Consider the following 24,481-nt stretch of genomic DNA (forward strand, 5'->3'; position numbering starts at 1 on the left):
TTTTTTCTTGTAAAGTTATGACTTTAATCTTGTCATATTACGATTTTTGTTCTCGTAAAGTTATGACTTTATTCTCGTAATATTACAACCTTCTTTCTCGTAAAGTTGTGACTTTATTCTTGTAATATTATGATTTTTTCTCTCGTAAAGTTATAACCTTATTCTCGTTATATTACGACTTTTTTTTCTCGTAAAGTTATGACTTTATTCTCGTAATAGTAAGATTTCTTTTCTCGCAAAGTTATGATTTTATTCTCGTAATTTTACGACCTATTTTCTCGCAAAGTTATGATTTTATTCTCGACATTTGACGACCTATTTTCTTGTAAAGTTGTGACTTTATTCTCGCAATATTATGATTTCTTTTCTCGTACAGTTATGACTTTATTCTCGTAATATTACGACTTTTTTTCTCGTAAAGTTATGACTTCATTCTCGTAATAGTACGATTTTTGTTCTCGTAAAGTTATGACTTTATTCTCGTAATAGTACAATTAATTTTCTTGTAAAGTTATGACTTTATTCTCGTTTTATTACAACTTTCTTTCTCGTAAAGTTATGACTTTATGCACGTAATAGTACCATTTTTTCCTCGTAAAGTTATTACTTTATTCTCGTCATATTACGATTTTTGTTTTCGTAAAGTTATGACTTTATTCTCGTAATATTACAACCTTTTTTCTCGTAAAGTTGTGACTATTCTCGTAATAGTACGAGTTTTTTTCTCGTAAAGTTGTGACTTTATTCTCGTCATATTAAGATTTTTTTTCTCATACAGTTATGACTTTATTCTCGTAATATTACCACTTTTTTTCTCGTGCAGTTATGATTTTATTCTCGTAATAGTACAACCTTTTTCCTCGTAAAGTTGTGACTTCATTCTCGTAAAGTTGTGACTTTATTCTCGTAAAGTTGTGACTTTATTCTTGTCATATTACGATTTCTTTGCTCGTAAAGTTATGACTTTATTCCCGTCATATTACGATTTCTTTTCTGGTAAAGTTGTGACTTTATTCTCGTAATATTACGATTTCTTTCTCGTACAATTATGACTTTATTCTCGTCATATTACGATTTTTTTTCTGGTAAAGTTGTGACTTTATTCTCGTAATATTACGATTTCTTTCTCGTACAATTATGACTTTATTCTTGTTTTATGACGACTTTTTTTCTCGTAAAGTTGTGACTTTATTCTCGTACTAGTGCAATCATTTTCTTGTAAAGTTATGACTTTATTCTCGTCATATTACGATTTCTTTGCTCGTAAAGTTATGACCTTATTCTCGTCACATTACGATTTCTTTTCTGGTAAAGTTGTAACTTTATTCTCTTAATATTACGATTTCTTTCTCGTACAATTATGACTTTATTCTTGTTTTATTACGACTTTTTTTCTCGTAAAGGTGTGACTTTATTCTCGTAATATTACCATTTTGTTTTCTTGTACAGTATGACTTTATTCTCGTTATATTACGACTCTTTTTCTCGTAGTTATGACTTTATTCTCGTCATATTACGATTTCTTTGCTCGTAAAGTTGTGACTTTATTCTCGTAATAGTACCATTTTTTCCTCGTAAAGTTATTACTTTAGTCTCGTCATATTACGATTTTTGTTCTCGTAAATTATGATTTTATTCTCGTAATTTTACGACCCATTTTCTCGCAAAGTTATGATTTTATTCTCGTAATTTGACGACCTATTCTCGTAAAGTTGTGACTTAATTCTTGTAATATTATGACTTTTTTTCTCGTAAAGTTATGACTTCATTCTCGTAATAGTTCGATTTTTGTTCTCGTAAAGTTATGACTTTATTCTCGTAATAGTACAATTAATTTTCTTGTAAAGTTATGACTTTATTCTCGTTTTATTACAACTTTCTTTCTCGTAAAGTTATGACTTTAATCTCATAATAGTACAATTTTTTCCTCGTAAAGTTATTACTTTATTCTCGTAATATTACAACCTTTTTTCTCGTAAGGTTGTGACTATTCTCGTAAAGTTGTGACTTAATTCTTGTAATATTATGATTTTTTTTCTCGCAAAGTTAGGATTTTATTCTCGTAATTTTACGACCTATTTTCTCGCAAAGTTATGATTTTATTCTCGTAATTTGACGACCTATTCTCGTAAAGTTGTGACTTAATTCTTGTAATATTATGATTTCTTTTCTCGTACAGTTATGACTTTATTCTCGTCATATTAAGATTTTTTTTCTCGTACAGTTATGACTATTCTCGTAATAGTACGATTTTTTTTCTCGTAAAGTTGTGACTTAATCCTTGTAATATTCTGATTTTTTTTCTCGTAAAGTTATAACCTTATTCTCGTTATATTACGACTTTTTTTTCTCGTAAAGTTATGACTTTATTCTCGTAATAGTACGATTTTTTTTCTCGTAAAGTTATGACTTTATTCTCGTAGTAGTACGATTTTTTTTCTCGTAAAGTTATTTTATTCTCGTAATATTACGACCCTTTTTCCTTGCAAAGTTGTGACTTTATTCTCGTAATATTATGATTTATTTTCTCGTACAGTTATGACTTCATTTTTGTTTTATTATGACTTTTCTTCTCGTACAGTTATCAAATCAAATCAAATCAATTTATTTTTGTATAGCGTCAAATCACAACAGAAGTTATCTCAAGACGCTTTATATGTAGAGCAGGTCTATGACCGTACACCATAGTTTTGAGACCCAACAGGATCCACCAAGTGCACTGTGGCCAGGAAAAACTCCCCGATTACTGGGAAGAAACCTGGAGCAGAACCGGGCGCAGGGCGGGCGGCCATCTGCCGAGACCGGCTGGGGGGATAGATAGATAGAGTGAGAGAGAGAGAGAGAGAGATAGAGAGAGAGAGATATAGAAGCAGCCACAATAGCAGTCTAGCAGCTGTAATAACTAATACAAGTAGGGCTGATAACACAAAACCAATAGTGGTGGATGGAAAGAGTGATAATACAACTATCGGAAAGCCAGCACTGTCCAGCATCTCTCCTCAGTACGTCCATGTGTATTGGTGTGGGACGTCCCTGCGATTGATGCCCGTGCATTGGTTCCTGCAGCATCAGCATGCTTGCTGGGAGCTCTTGATGTCTTTGGCAGTGATTGAGAAGTGTTATTCTCCAGGCTGCCACATTGTCATTAGGTGTTGGAAATCCCTCTTGTTATATTACGACTTTTGTTCTCGTAAAGTTATGACTTTATTCTCGTTTTATTACAACTTTCTTTCTCGTAAAGTTATGACTTTATTCTCGTTATATTACGACTTTTTTTTTCTTGTAAAGTTATGACTATTCTTTTAATAGTGCAATAAATTTTCTTGTAAAGTTATGACTTTATTCTCGTCATATCACGATTTTTTTTCTCGTAAAGTTATGACTCTATTCTCATAATATTACAACCTTTTTCCTCGTAAAGTTGTGACTTTATTCTCGTAAAGTTGTGACTTTATTCTCGTAAAGTTGTGAGTTTATTCTTGTAATATGATTTTTTTTCTCGTAAAGTTATGACTTTATTCTTGTTATATTACGACTTTTGTTCTCACAAAGTTATGACTTTATTCTCATTTTATTACAACTTTCTTTCTCGTAAAGTTATGACTTTATTCTCGTTATATTACGACTTTTTTTTTCTCGTAAAGTTATGACTATTCTTTTAATAGTGCAATAAATTTTCTTGTAAAGTTATGACTTTATTCTCGTCATATCACGATTTTTTTTCTCGTAAAGTTATGACTCCATTCTCATAATATTACAACCTTTTTCCTCGTAAAGTTGTGACTTTATTCTCGTAAAGTTGTGACTTTTTTCTCGTACAGTTATGACTTTATTCTCGTAATATTACCATTTTTTTTCTCATACAGTTATGACTTTATTCTCGTATTATTACAATTTTTACTCGTAAATTTATGACTTTATTCTTGTTGTATTACTATTTTCTTTTCTCGTTAAGTTATAACTTTATTCTCGTAATATTACAGCCTTTATTCTCGTAAAGTTGTGACTTTATTCTTGTAATATGATTTTTTTTCTCGTAAAGTTATGACTTTATTCTTGTTATATTACGACTTTTGTTCTCGTAAAGTTATGACTTTATTCTCGTTTTATTACAATTTTCTTTCTCGTACAATTATGACTTTATTCTTGTTTTATTACGACTTTTTTTCTCGTAAAGTTATGACTTTATTCTTGTTATATTACGACTTTTGTTCTCGTAAAGTTATGACTTTATTCTCGTTTTATTAAAACTTTCTTTCTCGTACAATTATGACTTTATTCTTGTTTTATTACGACTTTTTTTCTCGTACAGTTATGACTTTATTCTCGTAATATTACGACTTTTTTTCTCGTAAAGTTATGACTTCATTCTCGTAATATTAAGATTTTTTTTCTCGTACAGTTATGACTTTATTCTCGTAATATTACAAAAAAAATTCTCGTAAAGTTGTGACTTTTTCCCTTAAATTTGTGACTTTATTCCCGTAAAGTTGTGACTTTATTCTCGTAATATTATGATTTCTTTCTCGTACAATTATGACTTTATTCTCGTCATATTACGATTTTTTTTCTGGTAAAGTTGTGACTTTATTCTCGTAATATTACGATTTCTTTCTCGTACAATTATGACTTTATTCTTGTTTTATTACGACTTTTTTTCTCGTAAAGTTATGACTTTATTCTCGTACTAGTGCAATCTTTTTCTTGTAAAGTTATGACTTTATTCTCGTCATATTACGATTTCTTTGCTCGTAAAGTTATGACTTTATTCCCGTCATATTACCATTTCTTTTTTGGTAAAGTTGTGACTTTATTCTCGTAATATTACGATTTCTTTCTCGTACAATTATGACTTTATTCTCGTCATATTACGATTTTTTTTCTGGTAAAGTTGTGACTTTATTCTCGTAATATTACGATTTCTTTCTCGTACAATTATGACTTTATTCTTGTTTTATTACGACTTTTTTTCTCGTAAAGTTATGACTTTATTCTCGTACTAGTGCAATCATTTTCTTGTAAAGTTATGACTTTATTCTCGTCATATTACGATGTCTTTGCTCGTAAAGTTATGACCTTATTCTCGTCATATTACGATTTCTTTCTCGTACAATTATGACTTTATTCTTGTTTTATTACGACTTTTTTTCTCGTAAAGGTGTGACTTTATTTTCGTAATATTACCATTTTGTTTTCTTGTACAGTATGACTTTATTCTCGTTTTATTACGACTCTTTTTCTCGTACAGTTATGACTTTATTCTCGTCATATTACGATTTTTGTTCTCGTAAAGTTATGACTTTATTCTCGTAATATTCCAACCTTTTTTCTCGTAAAGTTGTGACTATTCTCGTAAAGTTGTGACTTAATTCTTGTAATATTATGATTTTTTTTCTCGTAAAGTTATAACCTTATTCTCGTTATATTACGACTTTTTTTTCTCGTAAAGTTGTGACTTTATTCTCGTAATATTATGATTTCTTTTCTGGTACAGTTATGACTTTATTTTTGTTTTATTATGACTTTTCTTCTCGTACAGTTATGACTTTATTCTTGTAAAGTTATGACTTCATTCTCGTAATAGTAAGATTTTTTTTCTCGTAAAGTTATGACTTTATTTTCGTAATATTACAACCTTTTTTCTCGTAAAGTTGTGACTTTATTCTTGTAATATTATAATTTTTTCTCGTAAAGTTATGACTTTATTCTCGTAATATTACGATTTCTTTCTCGTACAATTATGACTTTATTCTTGTTTTATTATGACTTTTTTTCTCGTAAAGTTATGACTTTATTCTCGTACTAGTGCAATCATTTTCTTGTAAAGTTATGACTTTATTCTCGTCATATCACGATTTTTTTTCTCGTAAAGTTATGACTATTCTCATAATATTACAACCTTTTTCCTTGTAAAGTTGTGACTTTATTCTCGTAAAGTTGTGACTTTATTCTCGTAAAGTTGTGACTTTATTCTCGTAAAGTTGTGACTTTATTCTTGTCATATTACGATTTCTTTGCTCGTAAAGTTATGACTTTATTCCCGTCATATTACCATTTCTTTTTTGGTAAAGTTGTGACTTTATTCTCGTAATATTACGATTTCTTTCTCGTACAATTATGACTTTATTCTCGTCATATTACGATTTTTTTTCTGGTAAAGTTGTGACTTTATTCTCGTAATATTACGATTTCTTTCTCGTACAATTATGACTTTATTCTTGTTTTATTACGACTTTTTTTCTCGTAAAGTTATGACTTTATTCTCGTACTAGTGCAATCATTTTCTTGTAAAGTTATGACTTTATTCTCGTCATATCACGATTTTTTTTCTCGTAAAGTTATGACTATTCTCATAATATTACAACCTTTTTCCTTGTAAAGTTGTGACTTTATTCTCGTAAAGTTGTGACTTTATTCTCGTAAAGTTGTGACTTTATTCTCGTAAAGTTGTGACTTTATTCTTGTCATATTACGATTTCTTTGCTCGTAAAGTTATGACTTTATTCCCGTCATATTACCATTTCTTTTTTGGTAAAGTTGTGACTTTATTCTCGTAATATTACGATTTCTTTCTCGTACAATTATGACTTTATTCTCGTCATATTACGATTTTTTTTCTGGTAAAGTTGTGACTTTATTCTCGTAATATTACGATTTCTTTCTCGTACAATTATGACTTTATTCTTGTTTTATTACCATTTCTTTTTTGGTAAAGTTGTGACTTTATTCTCGTAATATTACGATTTCTTTCTCGTACAATTATGACTTTATTCTCGTCATATTACGATTTTTTTTCTGGTAAAGTTGTGACTTTATTCTCGTAATATTACGATTTCTTTCTCGTACAATTATGACTTTATTCTTGTTTTATTACGACTTTTTTTCTCGTAAAGTTATGACTTTATTCTCGTACTAGTGCAACCTTTTTCCTTGTAAAGTTGTGACTTTATTCTCGTAAAGTTGTGACTTTATTCTCGTAAAGTTGTGACTTTATTCTCGTAAAGTTGTGACTTTATTCTTGTCATATTACGATTTCTTTGCTCGTAAAGTTATGACTTTATTCTCGTACTAGTGCAACCTTTTTCCTTGTAAAGTTGTGACTTTATTCTCGTAAAGTTGTGACTTTATTCTCGTAAAGTTGTGACTTTATTCTCGTAAAGTTGTGACTTTATTCTTGTCATATTACGATTTCTTTGCTCGTAAAGTTATGACTTTATTCCCGTCATATTACCATTTCTTTTTTGGTAAAGTTGTGACTTTATTCTCGTAATATTACGATTTCTTTCTCGTACAATTATGACTTTATTCTCGTCATATTACGATTTTTTTTCTGGTAAAGTTGTGACTTTATTCTCGTAATATTACGATTTCTTTCTCGTACAATTATGACTTTATTCTTGTTTTATTACGACTTTTTTTCTCGTAAAGTTATGACTTTATTCTCGTACTAGTGCTATCTTTTTCTTGTAAAGTTATGACTTTATTCTCGTCATATTACGATTTCTTTGCTCGTAAAGTTATGACTTTATTCCCGTCATATTACCATTTCTTTTTTGGTAAAGTTGTGACTTTATTCTCGTAATATTACGATTTCTTTCTCGTACAATTATGACTTTATTCTCGTCATATTACGATTTTTTTTCTGGTAAAGTTGTGATTTTATTCTCGTAATATTACGATTTCTTTCTCGTACAATTATGACTTTATTCTTGTTTTATTACGACTTTTTTTCTCGTAAAGTTATGACTTTATTCTCGTACTAGTGCAACCTTTTTCCTTGTAAAGTTGTGACTTTATTCTCGTAAAGTTGTGACTTTATTCTCGTAAAGTTGTGACTTTATTCTCGTAAAGTTGTTACTTTATTCTTGTCATATTACGATTTCTTTGCTCGTAAAGTTATGACTTTATTCCCGTCATATTACCATTTCTTTTTTGGTAAAGTTGTGACTTTATTCTCGTAATATTACGATTTCTTTCTCGTACAATTATGACTTTATTCTCGTCATATTACGATTTTTTTTCTGGTAAAGTTGTGACTTTATTCTCGTAATATTACGATTTCTTTCTCGTACAATTATGACTTTATTCTTGTTTTATTACGACTTTTTTTCTCGTAAAGTTATGACTTTATTCTCGTACTAGTGCAATCATTTTCTTGTAAAGTTATGACTTTATTCTCGTCATATCACGATTTTTTTTCTCGTAAAGTTATGACTATTCTCATAATATTACAACCTTTTTCCTTGTAAAGTTGTGACTTTATTCTCGTAAAGTTGTGACTTTATTCTCGTAAAGTTGTGACTTTATTCTCGTAAAGTTGTGACTTTATTCTTGTCATATTACGATTTCTTTGCTCGTAAAGTTATGACTTTATTCCCGTCATATTACCATTTCTTTTTTGGTAAAGTTGTGACTTTATTCTCGTAATATTACGATTTCTTTCTCGTACAATTATGACTTTATTCTCGTCATATTACGATTTTTTTTCTGGTAAAGTTGTGACTTTATTCTCGTAATATTACGATTTCTTTCTCGTACAATTATGACTTTATTCTTGTTTTATTACCATTTCTTTTTTGGTAAAGTTGTGACTTTATTCTCGTAATATTACGATTTCTTTCTCGTACAATTATGACTTTATTCTCGTCATATTACGATTTTTTTTCTGGTAAAGTTGTGACTTTATTCTCGTAATATTACGATTTCTTTCTCGTACAATTATGACTTTATTCTTGTTTTATTACGACTTTTTTTCTCGTAAAGTTATGACTTTATTCTCGTACTAGTGCAACCTTTTTCCTTGTAAAGTTGTGACTTTATTCTCGTAAAGTTGTGACTTTATTCTCGTAAAGTTGTGACTTTATTCTCGTAAAGTTGTGACTTTATTCTTGTCATATTACGATTTCTTTGCTCGTAAAGTTATGACTTTATTCTCGTACTAGTGCAACCTTTTTCCTTGTAAAGTTGTGACTTTATTCTCGTAAAGTTGTGACTTTATTCTCGTAAAGTTGTGACTTTATTCTCGTAAAGTTGTGACTTTATTCTTGTCATATTACGATTTCTTTGCTCGTAAAGTTATGACTTTATTCCCGTCATATTACCATTTCTTTTTTGGTAAAGTTGTGACTTTATTCTCGTAATATTACGATTTCTTTCTCGTACAATTATGACTTTATTCTCGTCATATTACGATTTTTTTTCTGGTAAAGTTGTGACTTTATTCTCGTAATATTACGATTTCTTTCTCGTACAATTATGACTTTATTCTTGTTTTATTACGACTTTTTTTCTCGTAAAGTTATGACTTTATTCTCGTACTAGTGCTATCTTTTTCTTGTAAAGTTATGACTTTATTCTCGTCATATTACGATTTCTTTGCTCGTAAAGTTATGACTTTATTCCCGTCATATTACCATTTCTTTTTTGGTAAAGTTGTGACTTTATTCTCGTAATATTACGATTTCTTTCTCGTACAATTATGACTTTATTCTTGTTTTATTACGACTTTTTTTCTCGTAAAGTTATGACTTTATTCTCGTACTAGTGCAATCATTTTCTTGTAAAGTTATGACTTTATTCTCGTCATATCACGATTTTTTTTCTCGTAAAGTTATGACTATTCTCATAATATTACAACCTTTTTCCTTGTAAAGTTGTGACTTTATTCTCGTAAAGTTGTGACTTTATTCTCGTAAAGTTGTGACTTTATTCTCGTAAAGTTGTGACTTTATTCTTGTCATATTACGATTTCTTTGCTCGTAAAGTTATGACTTTATTCCCGTCATATTACCATTTCTTTTTTGGTAAAGTTGTGACTTTATTCTCGTAATATTACGATTTCTTTCTCGTACAATTATGACTTTATTCTCGTCATATTACGATTTTTTTTCTGGTAAAGTTGTGACTTTATTCTCGTAATATTACGATTTCTTTCTCGTACAATTATGACTTTATTCTTGTTTTATTACCATTTCTTTTTTGGTAAAGTTGTGACTTTATTCTCGTAATATTACGATTTCTTTCTCGTACAATTATGACTTTATTCTCGTCATATTACGATTTTTTTTCTGGTAAAGTTGTGACTTTATTCTCGTAATATTACGATTTCTTTCTCGTACAATTATGACTTTATTCTTGTTTTATTACGACTTTTTTTCTCGTAAAGTTATGACTTTATTCTCGTACTAGTGCAACCTTTTTCCTTGTAAAGTTGTGACTTTATTCTCGTAAAGTTGTGACTTTATTCTCGTAAAGTTGTGACTTTATTCTCGTAAAGTTGTGACTTTATTCTTGTCATATTACGATTTCTTTGCTCGTAAAGTTATGACTTTATTCTCGTACTAGTGCAACCTTTTTCCTTGTAAAGTTGTGACTTTATTCTCGTAAAGTTGTGACTTTATTCTCGTAAAGTTGTGACTTTATTCTCGTAAAGTTGTGACTTTATTCTTGTCATATTACGATTTCTTTGCTCGTAAAGTTATGACTTTATTCCCGTCATATTACCATTTCTTTTTTGGTAAAGTTGTAACTTTATTCTCGTAATATTACGATTTCTTTCTCGTACAATTATGACTTTATTCTCGTCATATTACGATTTTTTTTCTGGTAAAGTTGTGACTTTATTCTCGTAATATTACGATTTCTTTCTCGCACAATTATGACTTTATTCTTGTTTTATTACGACTTTTTTTCTCGTAAAGTTATGACTTTATTCTCGTACTAGTGCTATCTTTTTCTTGTAAAGTTATGACTTTATTCTCGTCATATTACGATTTCTTTGCTCGTAAAGTTATGACTTTATTCCCGTCATATTACCATTTCTTTTTTGGTAAAGTTGTGACTTTATTCTCGTAATATTACGATTTCTTTCTCGTACAATTATGACTTTATTCTCGTCATATTACGATTTTTTTTCTGGTAAAGTTGTGATTTTATTCTCGTAATATTACGATTTCTTTCTCGTACAATTATGACTTTATTCTTGTTTTATTACGACTTTTTTTCTCGTAAAGTTATGACTTTATTCTCGTACTAGTGCAACCTTTTTCCTTGTAAAGTTGTGACTTTATTCTCGTAAAGTTGTGACTTTATTCTCGTAAAGTTGTGACTTTATTCTCGTAAAGTTGTGACTTTATTCTTGTCATATTACGATTTCTTTGCTCGTAAAGTTATGACTTTATTCCCGTCATATTACCATTTCTTTTTTGGTAAAGTTGTGACTTTATTCTCGTAATATTACGATTTCTTTCTCGTACAATTATGACTTTATTCTCGTCATATTACGATTTTTTTTCTGGTAAAGTTGTGACTTTATTCTCGTAATATTACGATTTCTTTCTCGTACAATTATGACTTTATTCTTGTTTTATTACCATTTCTTTTTTGGTAAAGTTGTGACTTTATTCTCGTAATATTACGATTTCTTTCTCGTACAATTATGACTTTATTCTCGTCATATTACGATTTTTTTTCTGGTAAAGTTGTGACTTTATTCTCGTAATATTACGATTTCTTTCTCGTACAATTATGACTTTATTCTTGTTTTATTACGACTTTTTTTCTCGTAAAGTTATGACTTTATTCTCGTACTAGTGCAACCTTTTTCCTTGTAAAGTTGTGACTTTATTCTCGTAAAGTTGTGACTTTATTCTCGTAAAGTTGTGACTTTATTCTCGTAAAGTTGTGACTTTATTCTTGTCATATTACGATTTCTTTGCTCGTAAAGTTATGACTTTATTCTCGTACTAGTGCAACCTTTTTCCTTGTAAAGTTGTGACTTTATTCTCGTAAAGTTGTGACTTTATTCTCGTAAAGTTGTGACTTTATTCTCGTAAAGTTGTGACTTTATTCTTGTCATATTACGATTTCTTTGCTCGTAAAGTTATGACTTTATTCCCGTCATATTACCATTTCTTTTTTGGTAAAGTTGTAACTTTATTCTCGTAATATTACGATTTCTTTCTCGTACAATTATGACTTTATTCTCGTCATATTACGATTTTTTTTCTGGTAAAGTTGTGACTTTATTCTCGTAATATTACGATTTCTTTCTCGCACAATTATGACTTTATTCTTGTTTTATTACGACTTTTTTTCTCGTAAAGTTATGACTTTATTCTCGTACTAGTGCTATCTTTTTCTTGTAAAGTTATGACTTTATTCTCGTCATATTACGATTTCTTTGCTCGTAAAGTTATGACTTTATTCCCGTCATATTACCATTTCTTTTTTGGTAAAGTTGTGACTTTATTCTCGTAATATTACGATTTCTTTCTCGTACAATTATGACTTTATTCTCGTCATATTACGATTTTTTTTCTGGTAAAGTTGTGATTTTATTCTCGTAATATTACGATTTCTTTCTCGTAAAGTTATGACTTTATTCTTGTTTTATTACGACTTTTTTTCTCGTAAAGTTATGACTTTATTCTCGTACTAGTGCAACCTTTTTCCTTGTAAAGTTGTGACTTTATTCTCGTAAAGTTGTGACTTTATTCTCGTAAAGTTGTGACTTTATTCTCGTAAAGTTGTTACTTTATTCTTGTCATATTACGATTTCTTTGCTCGTAAAGTTATGACTTTATTCCCGTCATATTACCATTTCTTTTTTGGTAAAGTTGTGACTTTATTCTCGTAATATTACGATTTCTTTCTCGTACAATTATGACTTTATTCTCGTCATATTACGATTTTTTTTCTGGTAAAGTTGTGACTTTATTCTCGTAATATTACGATTTCTTTCTCGTACAATTATGACTTTATTCTTGTTTTATTACGACTTTTTTTCTCGTAAAGTTATGACTTTATTCTCGTACTAGTGCAATCATTTTCTTGTAAAGTTATGACCTTATTCTCGTCATATTACGATTTCTTTCTCGTACAATTATGACTTTATTCTTGTTTTATTACGACTTTTTTTCTCGTAAAGGTGTGACTTTATTTTCGTAATATTACCATTTTGTTTTCTTGTACAGTATGACTTTATTCTCGTTTTATTACGACTCTTTTTCTCGTACAGTTATGACTTTATTCTCGTCATATTACGATTTTTGTTCTCGTAAAGTTATGACTTTATTCTCGTAATATTCCAACCTTTTTTCTCGTAAAGTTGTGACTATTCTCGTAAAGTTGTGACTTAATTCTTGTAATATTATGATTTTTTTTCTCGTAAAGTTATAACCTTATTCTCGTTATATTACGACTTTTTTTTCTCGTAAAGTTGTGACTTTATTCTCGTAATATTATGATTTCTTTTCTGGTACAGTTATGACTTTATTTTTGTTTTATTATGACTTTTCTTCTCGTACAGTTATGACTTTATTCTTGTAAAGTTATGACTTCATTCTCGTAATAGTAAGATTTTTTTTCTCGTAAAGTTATGACTTTATTTTCGTAATATTACAACCTTTTTTCTCGTAAAGTTGTGACTTTATTCTTGTAATATTATAATTTTTTCTCGTAAAGTTATGACTTTATTCTCGTAATATTACGATTTCTTTCTCGTACAATTATGACTTTATTCTTGTTTTATTATGACTTTTTTTCTCGTAAAGTTATGACTTTATTCTCGTACTAGTGCAATCATTTTCTTGTAAAGTTATGACTTTATTCTCGTCATATCACGATTTTTTTTCTCGTAAAGTTATGACTATTCTCATAATATTACAACCTTTTTCCTTGTAAAGTTGTGACTTTATTCTCGTAAAGTTGTGACTTTATTCTCGTAAAGTTGTGACTTTATTCTCGTAAAGTTGTGACTTTATTCTTGTCATATTACGATTTCTTTGCTCGTAAAGTTATGACTTTATTCCCGTCATATTACCATTTCTTTTTTGGTAAAGTTGTGACTTTATTCTCGTAATATTACGATTTCTTTCTCGTACAATTATGACTTTATTCTCGTCATATTACGATTTTTTTTCTGGTAAAGTTGTGACTTTATTCTCGTAATATTACGATTTCTTTTTCGTACAATTATGACTTTATTCTTGTTTTATTACGACTTTTTTTCTCGTAAAGTTATGACTTTATTCTCGTACTAGTGCAATCATTTTCTTGTAAAGTTATGACTTTATTCTCGTCATATTACGATGTCTTTGCTCGTAAAGTTATTACCTTATTCTCGTCATATTACGATTTCTTTCTCGTACAATTATGACTTTATTCTTGTTTTATTACGACTTTTTTTCTCGTAAAGGTGTGACTTTATTTTCGTAATATTACCATTTTGTTTTCTTGTACAGTATGACTTCATTCTCGTAATATTCCAACCTTTTTTCTCGTAAAGTTGTGACTATTCTCGTAAAGTTGTGACTTAATTCTTGTAATATTATGATTTTTTTTCTCGTAAAGTTATAACCTTATTCTCGTTATATTACGACTTTTTTTTCTCGTAAAGTTGTGACTTTATTCTCGTAATATTATGATTTCTTTTCTCGTACAGTTATGACTTTATTTTTGTTTTATTATGAATTTTCTTCTCGTACAGTTATGACTTTATTCTCGTAAAGTTATGACTTCATTCTCGTAATAGTACGATTTTTTTTCTCGTAAAGTTATGACTTTATTCTCGTAATATTACAACCTTTTTTCTCGTAAAGTTGTGACTTTATTCTTGTAATATTATAATTTTTTCTCGTAAAGTTATGACTTTATTCTCGTAGTAGCACGATTTTTTTTCTCGTAAAGTTATGATTTTATTCTCGTAATTTTACAAACTTTTTTCTCGTAAAGTTGTGACTATTCTCGTAAAGTTATGACTTCATTCTCGTAATATTACGATTTCTTTCTCGTACAATTATGACTTTATTCTTGTTTTATTACGACTTTTTTTCTCGTAAAGTTATGACTTTATTCTCGTACTAGTGCAATCATTTTCTTGTAAAGTTATGACTTTATTCTTGTCATATTACGATGTCTTTGCTCGTAAAGTTATGACCTTATTCTCGTCATATTACGATTTCTTTCTCGTACAATTATGACTTTATTCTTGTTTTATTACGACTTTTTTTCTCGTAAAGGTGTGACTTTATTTTCGTAATATTACCATTTTGTTTTCTTGTACAGTATGACTTTATTCTCGTTTTATTACGACTCTTTTTCTCGTACAGTTATGACTTTATTCTCGTAATAGTACCATTTTTTCCTCGTAAAGTTATTACTTTATTCTCGTCATATTACGATTTTTGTTCTCGTAAAGTTATGACTTTATTCTCGTAATATTCCAACCTTTTTTCTCGTAAAGTTGTGACTATTCTCGTAAAGTTGTGACTTAATTCTTGTAATATTATGATTTTTTTTCTCGTAAAGTTATAACCTTATTCTCGTTATATTACGACTTTTTTTTCTCGTAAAGTTGTGACTTTATTCTCGTAATATTATGATTTCTTTTCTCGTACAGTTATGACTTTATTTTTGTTTTATTATGACTTTTCTTCTCGTACAGTTATGACTTTATTCTCGTAAAGTTATGACTTCATTCTCGTAATAGTACGATTTTTTTTCTCGTAAAGTTATGACTTTATTCTCGTAATATTACAACCTTTTTTCTCGTAAAGTTGTGACTTTATTCTTGTAATATTATAATTTTTTCTCGTAAAGTTATGACTTTATTCTCGTAGTAGCATGATTTTTTTTCTCGTAAAGTTATGATTTTATTCTCGTAATTTTACAAACTTTTTTCTCGTAAAGTTGTGACTATTCTCGTAAAGTTATGACTTCATTCTCGTAATATTACGATTTCTTTCTCGTACAATTATGACTTTATTCTTGTTTTATTACGACTTTTTTTCTCGTAAAGTTATGACTTTATTCTCGTACTAGTGCAATCATTTTCTTGTAAAGTTATGACTTTATTCTCGTCATATTACGATGTCTTTGCTCGTAAAGTTATGACCTTATTCTCGTCATATTACGATTTCTTTCTCGTACAATTATGACTTTATTCTTGTTTTATTACGACTTTTTTTCTCGTAAAGGTGTGACTTTATTTTCGTAATATTACCATTTTGTTTTCTTGTACAGTATGACTTTATTCTCGTTTTATTACGATTCTTTTTCTCGTACAGTTATGACTTTATTCTCGTAATAGTACCATTTTTTCCTCGTAAAGTTATTACTTTATTCTCGTCATATTACGATTTTTGTTCTCGTAAAGTTATGACTTTATTCTCGTAATATTCCAACCTTTTTTCTCGTAAAGTTGTGACTATTCTCGTAAAGTTGTGACTTAATTCTTGTAATATTATGATTTTTTTTCTCGTAAAGTTATAACCTTATTCTCGTTATATTACGACTTTTTTTTCTCATAAAGTTGTGACTTTATTCTCGTAATATTATGATTTCTTTTCTCGTACAGTTATGACTTTATTTTTGTTTTATTATGACTTTTCTTCTCGTACAGTTATGACTTTATTCTCGTAAAGTTATGACTTCATTCTCGTAATAGTACGATTTTTTTTCTCGTAAAGTTATGACTTTATTCTCGTAATATTACAACCTTTTTTCTCGTAAAGTTGTGACTTTATTCTTGTAATATTATAATTTTTTCTCGTAAAGTTATGACTTTATTCTCGTAGTAGTACGATTTTTTTTCTCGTAAAGTTATGATTTTATTCTCGTAATTTTACAAACTTTTTTCTCGTAAAGTTGTGACTCTTCTCGTAAAGTTGTGACTTTATTCTTGTAATATTATGATTTGTTTTCTCATAAAGTTATAACTTTATTCTCGTTTTATTACGACTCTTTTACTCGTACAGTTATGACTTTATTCTCGTCATATTACGATTTTTGTTCTCGTAAAGTTATGACTTTATTCTCGTAATATTCCAACCTTTTTTCTCGTAAAGTTGTGACTATTCTCGTAAAGTTGTGACTTAATTCTTGTAATATTATGATTTTTTTTCTCGTAAAGTTATAACCTTATTCTCGTTATATTACGACTTTTTTTTCTCGTAAAGTTGTGACTTTATTCTCGTAATATTATGATTTCTTTTCTGGTACAGTTATGACTTTATTTTTGTTTTATTATGACTTTTCTTCTCGTACAGTTATGACTTTATTCTTGTAAAGTTATGACTTCATTCTCGTAATAGTAAGATTTTTTTTCTCGTAAAGTTATGACTTTATTTTCGTAATATTACAACCTTTTTTCTCGTAAAGTTGTGACTTTATTCTTGTAATATTATAATTTTTTCTCGTAAAGTTATGACTTTATTCTCGTAATATTACGATTTCTTTCTCGTACAATTATGACTTTATTCTTGTTTTATTACGACTTTTTTTCTCGTAAAGTTATGACTTTATTCTCGTACTAGTGCAATCATTTTCTTGTAAAGTTATGACTTTATTCTCGTCATATTACGATGTCTTTGCTCGTAAAGTTATTACCTTATTCTCGTCATATTACGATTTCTTTCTCGTACAATTATGACTTTATTCTTGTTTTATTACGACTTTTTTTCTCGTAAAGGTGTGACTTTATTTTCGTAATATTACCATTTTGTTTTCTTGTACAGTATGACTTCATTATCGTAATATTCCAACCTTTTTTCTCGTAAAGTTGTGACTATTCTCGTAAAGTTGTGACTTAATTCTTGTAATATTATGATTTTTTTTCTCGTAAAGTGATAACCTTATTCTCGTTATATTACGACTTTTTTTTCTCGTAAAGTTGTGACTTTATTCTCGTAATATTATGATTTCTTTTCTCGTACAGTTATGACTTTATTTTTGTTTTATTATGAATTTTCTTCTCGTACAGTTATGACTTTATTCTCGTAAAGTTATGACTTCATTCTCGTAATAGTACGATTTTTTTTCTCGTAAAGTTATGACTTTATTCTCGTAATATTACAACCTTTTTTCTCGTAAAGTTGTGACTTTATTCTTGTAATATTATAATTTTTTCTCGTAAAGTTATGACTTTATTCTCGTAGTAGCACGATTTTTTTTCTCGTAAAGTTATGATTTTATTCTCGTAATTTTACAAACTTTTTTCTCGTAAAGTTGTGACTATTCTCGTAAAGTTATGACTTCATTCTCGTAATATTACGATTTCTTTCTCGTACAATTATGACTTTATTCTTGTTTTATTACGACTTTTTTTCTCGTAAAGTTATGACTTTATTCTCGTACTAGTGCAATCATTTTCTTGTAAAGTTATGACTTTATTCTCGTCATATTACGATGTCTTTGCTCGTAAAGTTATGACCTTATTCTCGTCATATTACGATTTCTTTCTCGTACAATTATGACTTTATTCTTGTTTTATTACGACTTTTTTCTCGTAAAGGTGTGACTTTATTTTCGTAATATTACCATTTTGTTTTCTTGTACAGTATGACTTTATTCTCGTTTTATTACGACTCTTTTTCTCGTACAGTTATGACTTTATTCTCGTAATAGTACCATTTTTTCCTCGTAAAGTTATTACTTTATTCTCGTCATATTACGATTTTTGTTCTCGTAAAGTTATGACTTTATTCTCGTAATATTCCAACCTTTTTTCTCGTAAAGTTGTGACTATTCTCGTAAAGTTGTGACTTAATTCTTGTAATATTATGATTTTTTTTCTCGTAAAGTTATAACCTTATTCTCGTTATATTACGACTTTTTTTTCTCGTAAAGTTGTGACTTTATTCTCGTAATATTATGATTTCTTTTCTCGTACAGTTATGACTTTATTTTTGTTTTATTATGACTTTTCTTCTCGTACAGTTATGACTTTATTCTCGTAAAGTTATGACTTCATTCTGGTAATAGTACGATTTTTTTTCTCGTAAAGTTATGACTTTATTCTCGTAATATTACAACCTTTTTTCTCGTAAAGTTGTGACTTTATTCTTGTAATATTATAATTTTTTCTCGTAAAGTTATGACTTTATTCTCGTAGTAGCACGATTTTTTTTCTCGTAAAGTTATGATTTTATTCTCGTAATTTTACAAACTTTTTTCTCGTAAAGTTGTGACTATTCTCGTAAAGTTATGACTTTATTCTCGTAATATTACGATTTCTTTCTCGTACAATTATGACTTTATTCTTGTTTTATTACGACTTTTTTTCTCGTAAAGTTATGACTTTATTCTCGTACTAGTGCAATCATTTTCTTGTAAAGTTATGACTTTATTCTCGTCATATTACGATGTCTTTGCTCGTAAAGTTATGACCTTATTCTCGTCATATTACGATTTCTTTCTCGTACAATTATGACTTTATTCTTGTTTTATTACGACTTTTTTTCTCGTAAAGGTGTGACTTTATTTTTCGTAATATTACCATTTTGTTTTCTTGTACAGTATGACTTTATTCTCGTTTTATTACGACTCTTTTTCTCGTACAGTTATGACTTTATTCTCGTAATAGTACCATTTTTTCCTCGTAAAGTTATTACTTTATTCTCGTCATATTACGATTTTTGTTCTCGTAAAGTTATGACTTTATTCTCGTAATATTCCAACCTTTTTTCTCGTAAAGTTGTGACTATTCTCGTAAAGTTGTGACTTAATTCTTGTAATATTATGATTTTTTTTCTCGTAAAGTTATAACCTTATTCTCGTTATATTACGACTTTTTTTTCTCGTAAAGTTGTGACTTTATTCTCGTAATATTATGATTTCTTTTCTCGTACAGTTATGACTTTATTTTTGTTTTATTATGACTTTTCTTCTCGTACAGTTATGACTTTATTCTCGTAAAGTTATGACTTCATTCTCGTAATAGTACGATTTTTTTTCTCGTAAAGTTATGACTTTATTCTCGTAATATTATAATTTTTTCTCGTAAAGTTGTGACTTTATTCTTGTAATATTATAATTTTTTCTCGTAAAGTTATGACTTTATTCTCGTAGTAGTACGATTTTTTTTCTCGTAAAGTTATGATTTTATTCTCGTAATTTTACAAACTTTTTTCTCGTAAAGTTGTGACTCTTCTCGTAAAGTTGTGACTTTATTCTTGTAATATTATGATTTGTTTTCTCATAAAGTTATAACCTTATTCTCGTTATATTACGACTTTTTTTCTCGTAAAGTTATGACTTTATTCTCGTAATATTACGACCCTTTTTCTCGTAAAGTTGTGACTTTGTGACTTTATTCCTTTAATATTATAATTTTTTTCCCCTAAAGTTATGACTTTATTCTCTTTATATTTCAACTTTTTTTTTCTCTTAAAGTTATGACTTAATTCTCGTAATATTATGATTTCTTTTCTCGTACATTTTCATTCAAAGCCTTTCGCTCCTCTGTGGAGCATAGGCCGTTGACCACAGTCCGCCGGAGTCTTTTGTCCTGGGCTTTCCTCTCCAGTTGTTTCCATGTCAGCCCGCTCTGTGTGATGTCCGTGTCAAGGTCCCTGCGCCAGGTGTTCTTGGGCCGGCCTCTCCTTCTTTTGCCTTGTGGGTTCCATCTAAGGGCCTGCCTGGTGATGCTGGTACCGGGTTTCCGGAGTGTATGGCCAATCCATCCCCATCTCCTTCTCCTGATCTCTTCTTCAACAGGTTTTTGACCTGTTCTTTGCCAAAGATCATTGTTACTGATGGTATCCGGCCAGTGGATGTTTAAGATGCGCCTCAGGCAGTTGTTTATGAATGTTTGTACTTTTGTTGTTGTGGTCTTTGTTGTCCTCCACGTCTCTGAACCATAGAGGAGTATTGGTTTAATGTTGGAGTTGAAGAGTCTGAGCTTTGTCCGCCGGCTGATTTCTTTGGAGCTCCAGATGTTCTTTAGTTGTATGAATGAAGCCCTTGCCTTGCCGATTCTGGCTCTGACATCTGCATCCGTTCCGCCCTGTTTATTGATGACACTACCGAGGTATGTAAAGGCTTCTACTTCTTCCAGTGCTGTTCCCTCCAAGGTCACTGAGTCTTCACTGGTTGTTTTGACCTTGAGGACTTTACTTTTTCCTTTATGGATGTTGAGGCCTATTTGTGATGATGTGTCTGCCAGTATTGTTGTCTTTTCTTGCATCTGTTGTCGGCTGTGAGACAGCAAAGCCAGGTCATCAGCAAAGTCTAAGTCGTCTAGCTGTGTTGTGAGTGTCCACTGGATCCCGTTTCTCCTCTGTGCTGTTGTGGTCTTCATTATCCAATCGATAACCGTGAGGAAGAGGAAAGGGGACAGTAGACAGCCTTGCCTGACGCCGGTCTTCACTTGGAAGCTTCTGGTGAGCTGTCCTCCATGGATAACTCTGCAGGTCATCCCTGCGTAAGAGTTCCTGATTATGTTGACCATTTTTTCTGGAATGCCATGGTATCGAAGTAGTTTCCAGAGGATGCTTCTGTCAATGCTGTCAAATGCCTTCTCATAGTCTATGAAGTTGATGTATAGCGGAGAATTCCATTCCAATGACTGTTCAACTATGATGCGGAGAGTTGCGATCTGGTCCACGCATGATCTATTCTGCCGAAAGCCTGCTTGCTGGTCTCTTAGCAGTAGGTCCACAGCTTTCTTTATTCGTTCCAGGAGAATTCTGTTGAATATCTTTCCTGGCACTGAGAGAAGCATGATTCCTCTGTAGTTAGAGCATTTGCTCAGGTCTCCTTTCTTGGGGAGCTTGACCAGATAGCCCTCTTGCCAGTCTGTTGGTACTTCCTCCTTCTCCCAGATCTTCTGAAACAGTGGGTGCAGCATCTCTACGGAGGTGTCCATGTCTGCCTTCAGCGCCTCTGCCGGAATGTTGTCTGGTCCTGCTGCCTTGTTGTTCCTCAATTGTGTGATGGCCTTTTTAATTTCCAGCTTGGTGGGTTTTCCGCAGTTGATGGGCAAATCCGTCTCCGCAGGTTGAATGTCTGGAGGGTTAGGTGGTGTAGGTCTGTTCAGAAGTTCTTCAAAGTGTTCTGCCCATCTCTCCTGTTGTTGCTCTAGTTCTGTGATCGTCTTCCCTTCCTTGTCTTTCACTGGTCGATCTGTCTGTCTGGTCTTGCTGGACAGCTTCTTGGTGGTGTCGTACAGCTCTTTCATGTTTCCCTTTGCTGCCGCCTCTTCTGCTTCTTTAGCCAGGCTGTCGATGTAATTTCTCTTGTCCTTTTTCGCACTTTTCTTTACCTTTCTGTTGACCTCTGTGTATTCTTGTTGGGCTTTTGCCTTGGTTGTTCTTGTACGACAGTTGTTAATCTCTGCCTTCTTCTGTCTTCTCTCTTCTATCTTGTGTAGAGTTTCTGCTGATATCCACTCTTTCTGCTGGCACTTCTTTAGTCCGATTACTTCCTGACATGTTGTTGTGATGGCCTCTCTTATCTTTTCCCATTGGTCTTGCATGTCTTCTTCCATGCCCAGATCTTGCAATACCTGGAATCTGTTCTTCAGAGTCAGCGTGTACTCCTCCCTTTTCTGTGTCTCTTCCAAAAGGCGGACGTTGAACTTCTGTCTCTTTGTTGTTGTTTCCATCCAGTGCTTCTTCAGTTTCAGCTTCAGAGTGGCAACTAGCAGGTGGTGATCTGATGCTATGTCTGCTCCTCTCCTCACCCGTAGGTCCTGAAGTGATCTCCTGAACTTCCTGGTTATACAGAAGTGGTCGATCTGGTTCTCTGTCACGCCATCCGGTGATATCCAGGTCGCTTTATGAATCCTCTTGTGTTGAAAGACGCTTCCACCTATGACTAGGTTGTTCAGGGCACAGGTGTCTGCAAATCTCTCTCCATTCTTACTCATCTCTCCCAAACCCTGCTTGCCCATTACTTCTTCGTAGCCTGTGTTGTCTCTTCCGATCTTTGCATTGAAGTCCCCCATGAGAATACTGATGTCTTTTCCCTTTATCTGTTCCAGGATGCTCTACAGTCTGTTATAAAAGTCATCCTTATTTTCATCGTTGCTGTCGTTTGTTGGTGCGTAACACTGTATCACATTCATCTTGATCTTCTGCTTCTTAGTTCTAAAAGAAGCTGTTATGATTCTTGGACCATGTGCTTCCCATCCAATCAGGGCTCTCTGTGCTGTTCTTGATAGAAGAAGACCGACTCCCTCTGTGTGCGGGGCTTTGTCTTCTTCATGGCCCGAGTAGAGTAGCAGCTCTCCTGTCATCAGTCTTTGTTGTCCCGATTGAATCCATCTTGTCTCACTGATTCCCAACAGGTCTAGGTTGTATCTATTCATTTCTGCTGCTGCTTGCATGGTCTTTCCGGTCTCATACATGGTCCTAACGTTCCACGTTCCAATCCGGATGTCTCTGGTTGACAGAAGGGGTTTCGGCTCTGTGACTTCCTTGACTTTGTGGCTTTCATCACACAGTGTCATATTTCCTCTTGATGAGGAACCCTCCTCTACCAGGTTTTGATTCTGTCTTTCTGTTGTCAACGTTTCTGTAGCGTATAGGTTTTTTACAAGTTGGGGTTGCTAACCCCAAGCCTAACCTTCCACCATTTCTGGCTTCTGGTAAGTTTTGGAGTTGGTTTGTTAGTCCTCTCCCCTAACTTATTGTCTTCCAGGTAGTGGATTACAGTCTCATACCACGTGAGGCCAGACAGGCTTTGGGTCGTGTACAAGCTGTCTCGGCACGTCAAGCCCAACCAACTCCTGCTACTGTGTAGTGAAAGCTGCAACTAAGGCGAGCATTCCATACCAGCAGCACGAGACAGCTGTTCTCGTAAAGTTATGACTTTATTCTCGTAATATTCCAACCTTTTTTCTCGTAAAGTTGTGACTATTCTCGTAAAGTTGTGACTTAATTCTTGTAATATTATGATTTCTTTTCTCAAACAGTTATGACTTTATTTTTGTTTTATTTTGACTGTTCTTCTCGTACAGTTATGACTTTATTCTCGTAATATTACGACTTTTTTTTTCGTAAAGTTATGACTTCATTCTCGTAATAGTACAATTTTTTTTCTCGTAAAGTTGTGACTTTATTCTTGTAATATTACAATTTTTTCTCGTAAAGTTATGACTTCATTCTCGTAGTAGTACGATTTTTTTTCTCGTAAAGTTATGATTTTATTCTCGTAATTTTACAAACTTTTTTCTCGTAAAGTTGTGACTTTATTCTTGTAATATTATGATTTTTTTTCTCGTAAAGTTATAACCTTATTCTCGTTATATTACGACTTTTTTTTCTCGTAAAGTTATGACTTTATTCTCGTAATATTACGACCCTTTTTCTCGTAAAGTTGTGACTTTGTGACTTTATTCCTTTAATATTATAATTTTTTTCTCTTAAAGTTATGACTTAATTCTCGTAATATTATGATTTCTTTTCTCGTACAGTTATGACTTCATTCTTGTTTTATTACGACTTTTTTTCTCGTACAGTTATGACTTTATTCTCGTAATATTACGACTTTCTTTATCGTAAAGTTATGACTTCATTCTCGTAATATTACGATTTTTTATCCCGTAAAGTTATGACTTTATTCTCGTAATATTACAACATTTTTTCTCGTAAAGTTGTGACTTTATTCTTGTAATATTATCACTTTTTTTCTCGTAAAGTTATGACTTTATTCTCGTAATCTCCGATTTTTTTTTTCCCTCAATGTGGTTCTTTTGAGA

General features: G+C 31.1%; 1 protein-coding gene across 3 annotated transcripts in view; it reads left to right on the forward strand.

The window, feature by feature from the left end:
• Window positions 1–24,481, forward strand: part of p4ha3 (prolyl 4-hydroxylase, alpha polypeptide III) — a 56,028-nt gene that overhangs the window by 7,460 nt on the left and 24,087 nt on the right. The window lies entirely within an intron of this gene.

Source organism: Sebastes fasciatus, chromosome 7 (genome assembly GCF_043250625.1).
Source record: "Sebastes fasciatus isolate fSebFas1 chromosome 7, fSebFas1.pri, whole genome shotgun sequence".
Classification (NCBI taxonomy): Eukaryota; Metazoa; Chordata; class Actinopteri; order Perciformes; family Sebastidae; genus Sebastes; species Sebastes fasciatus.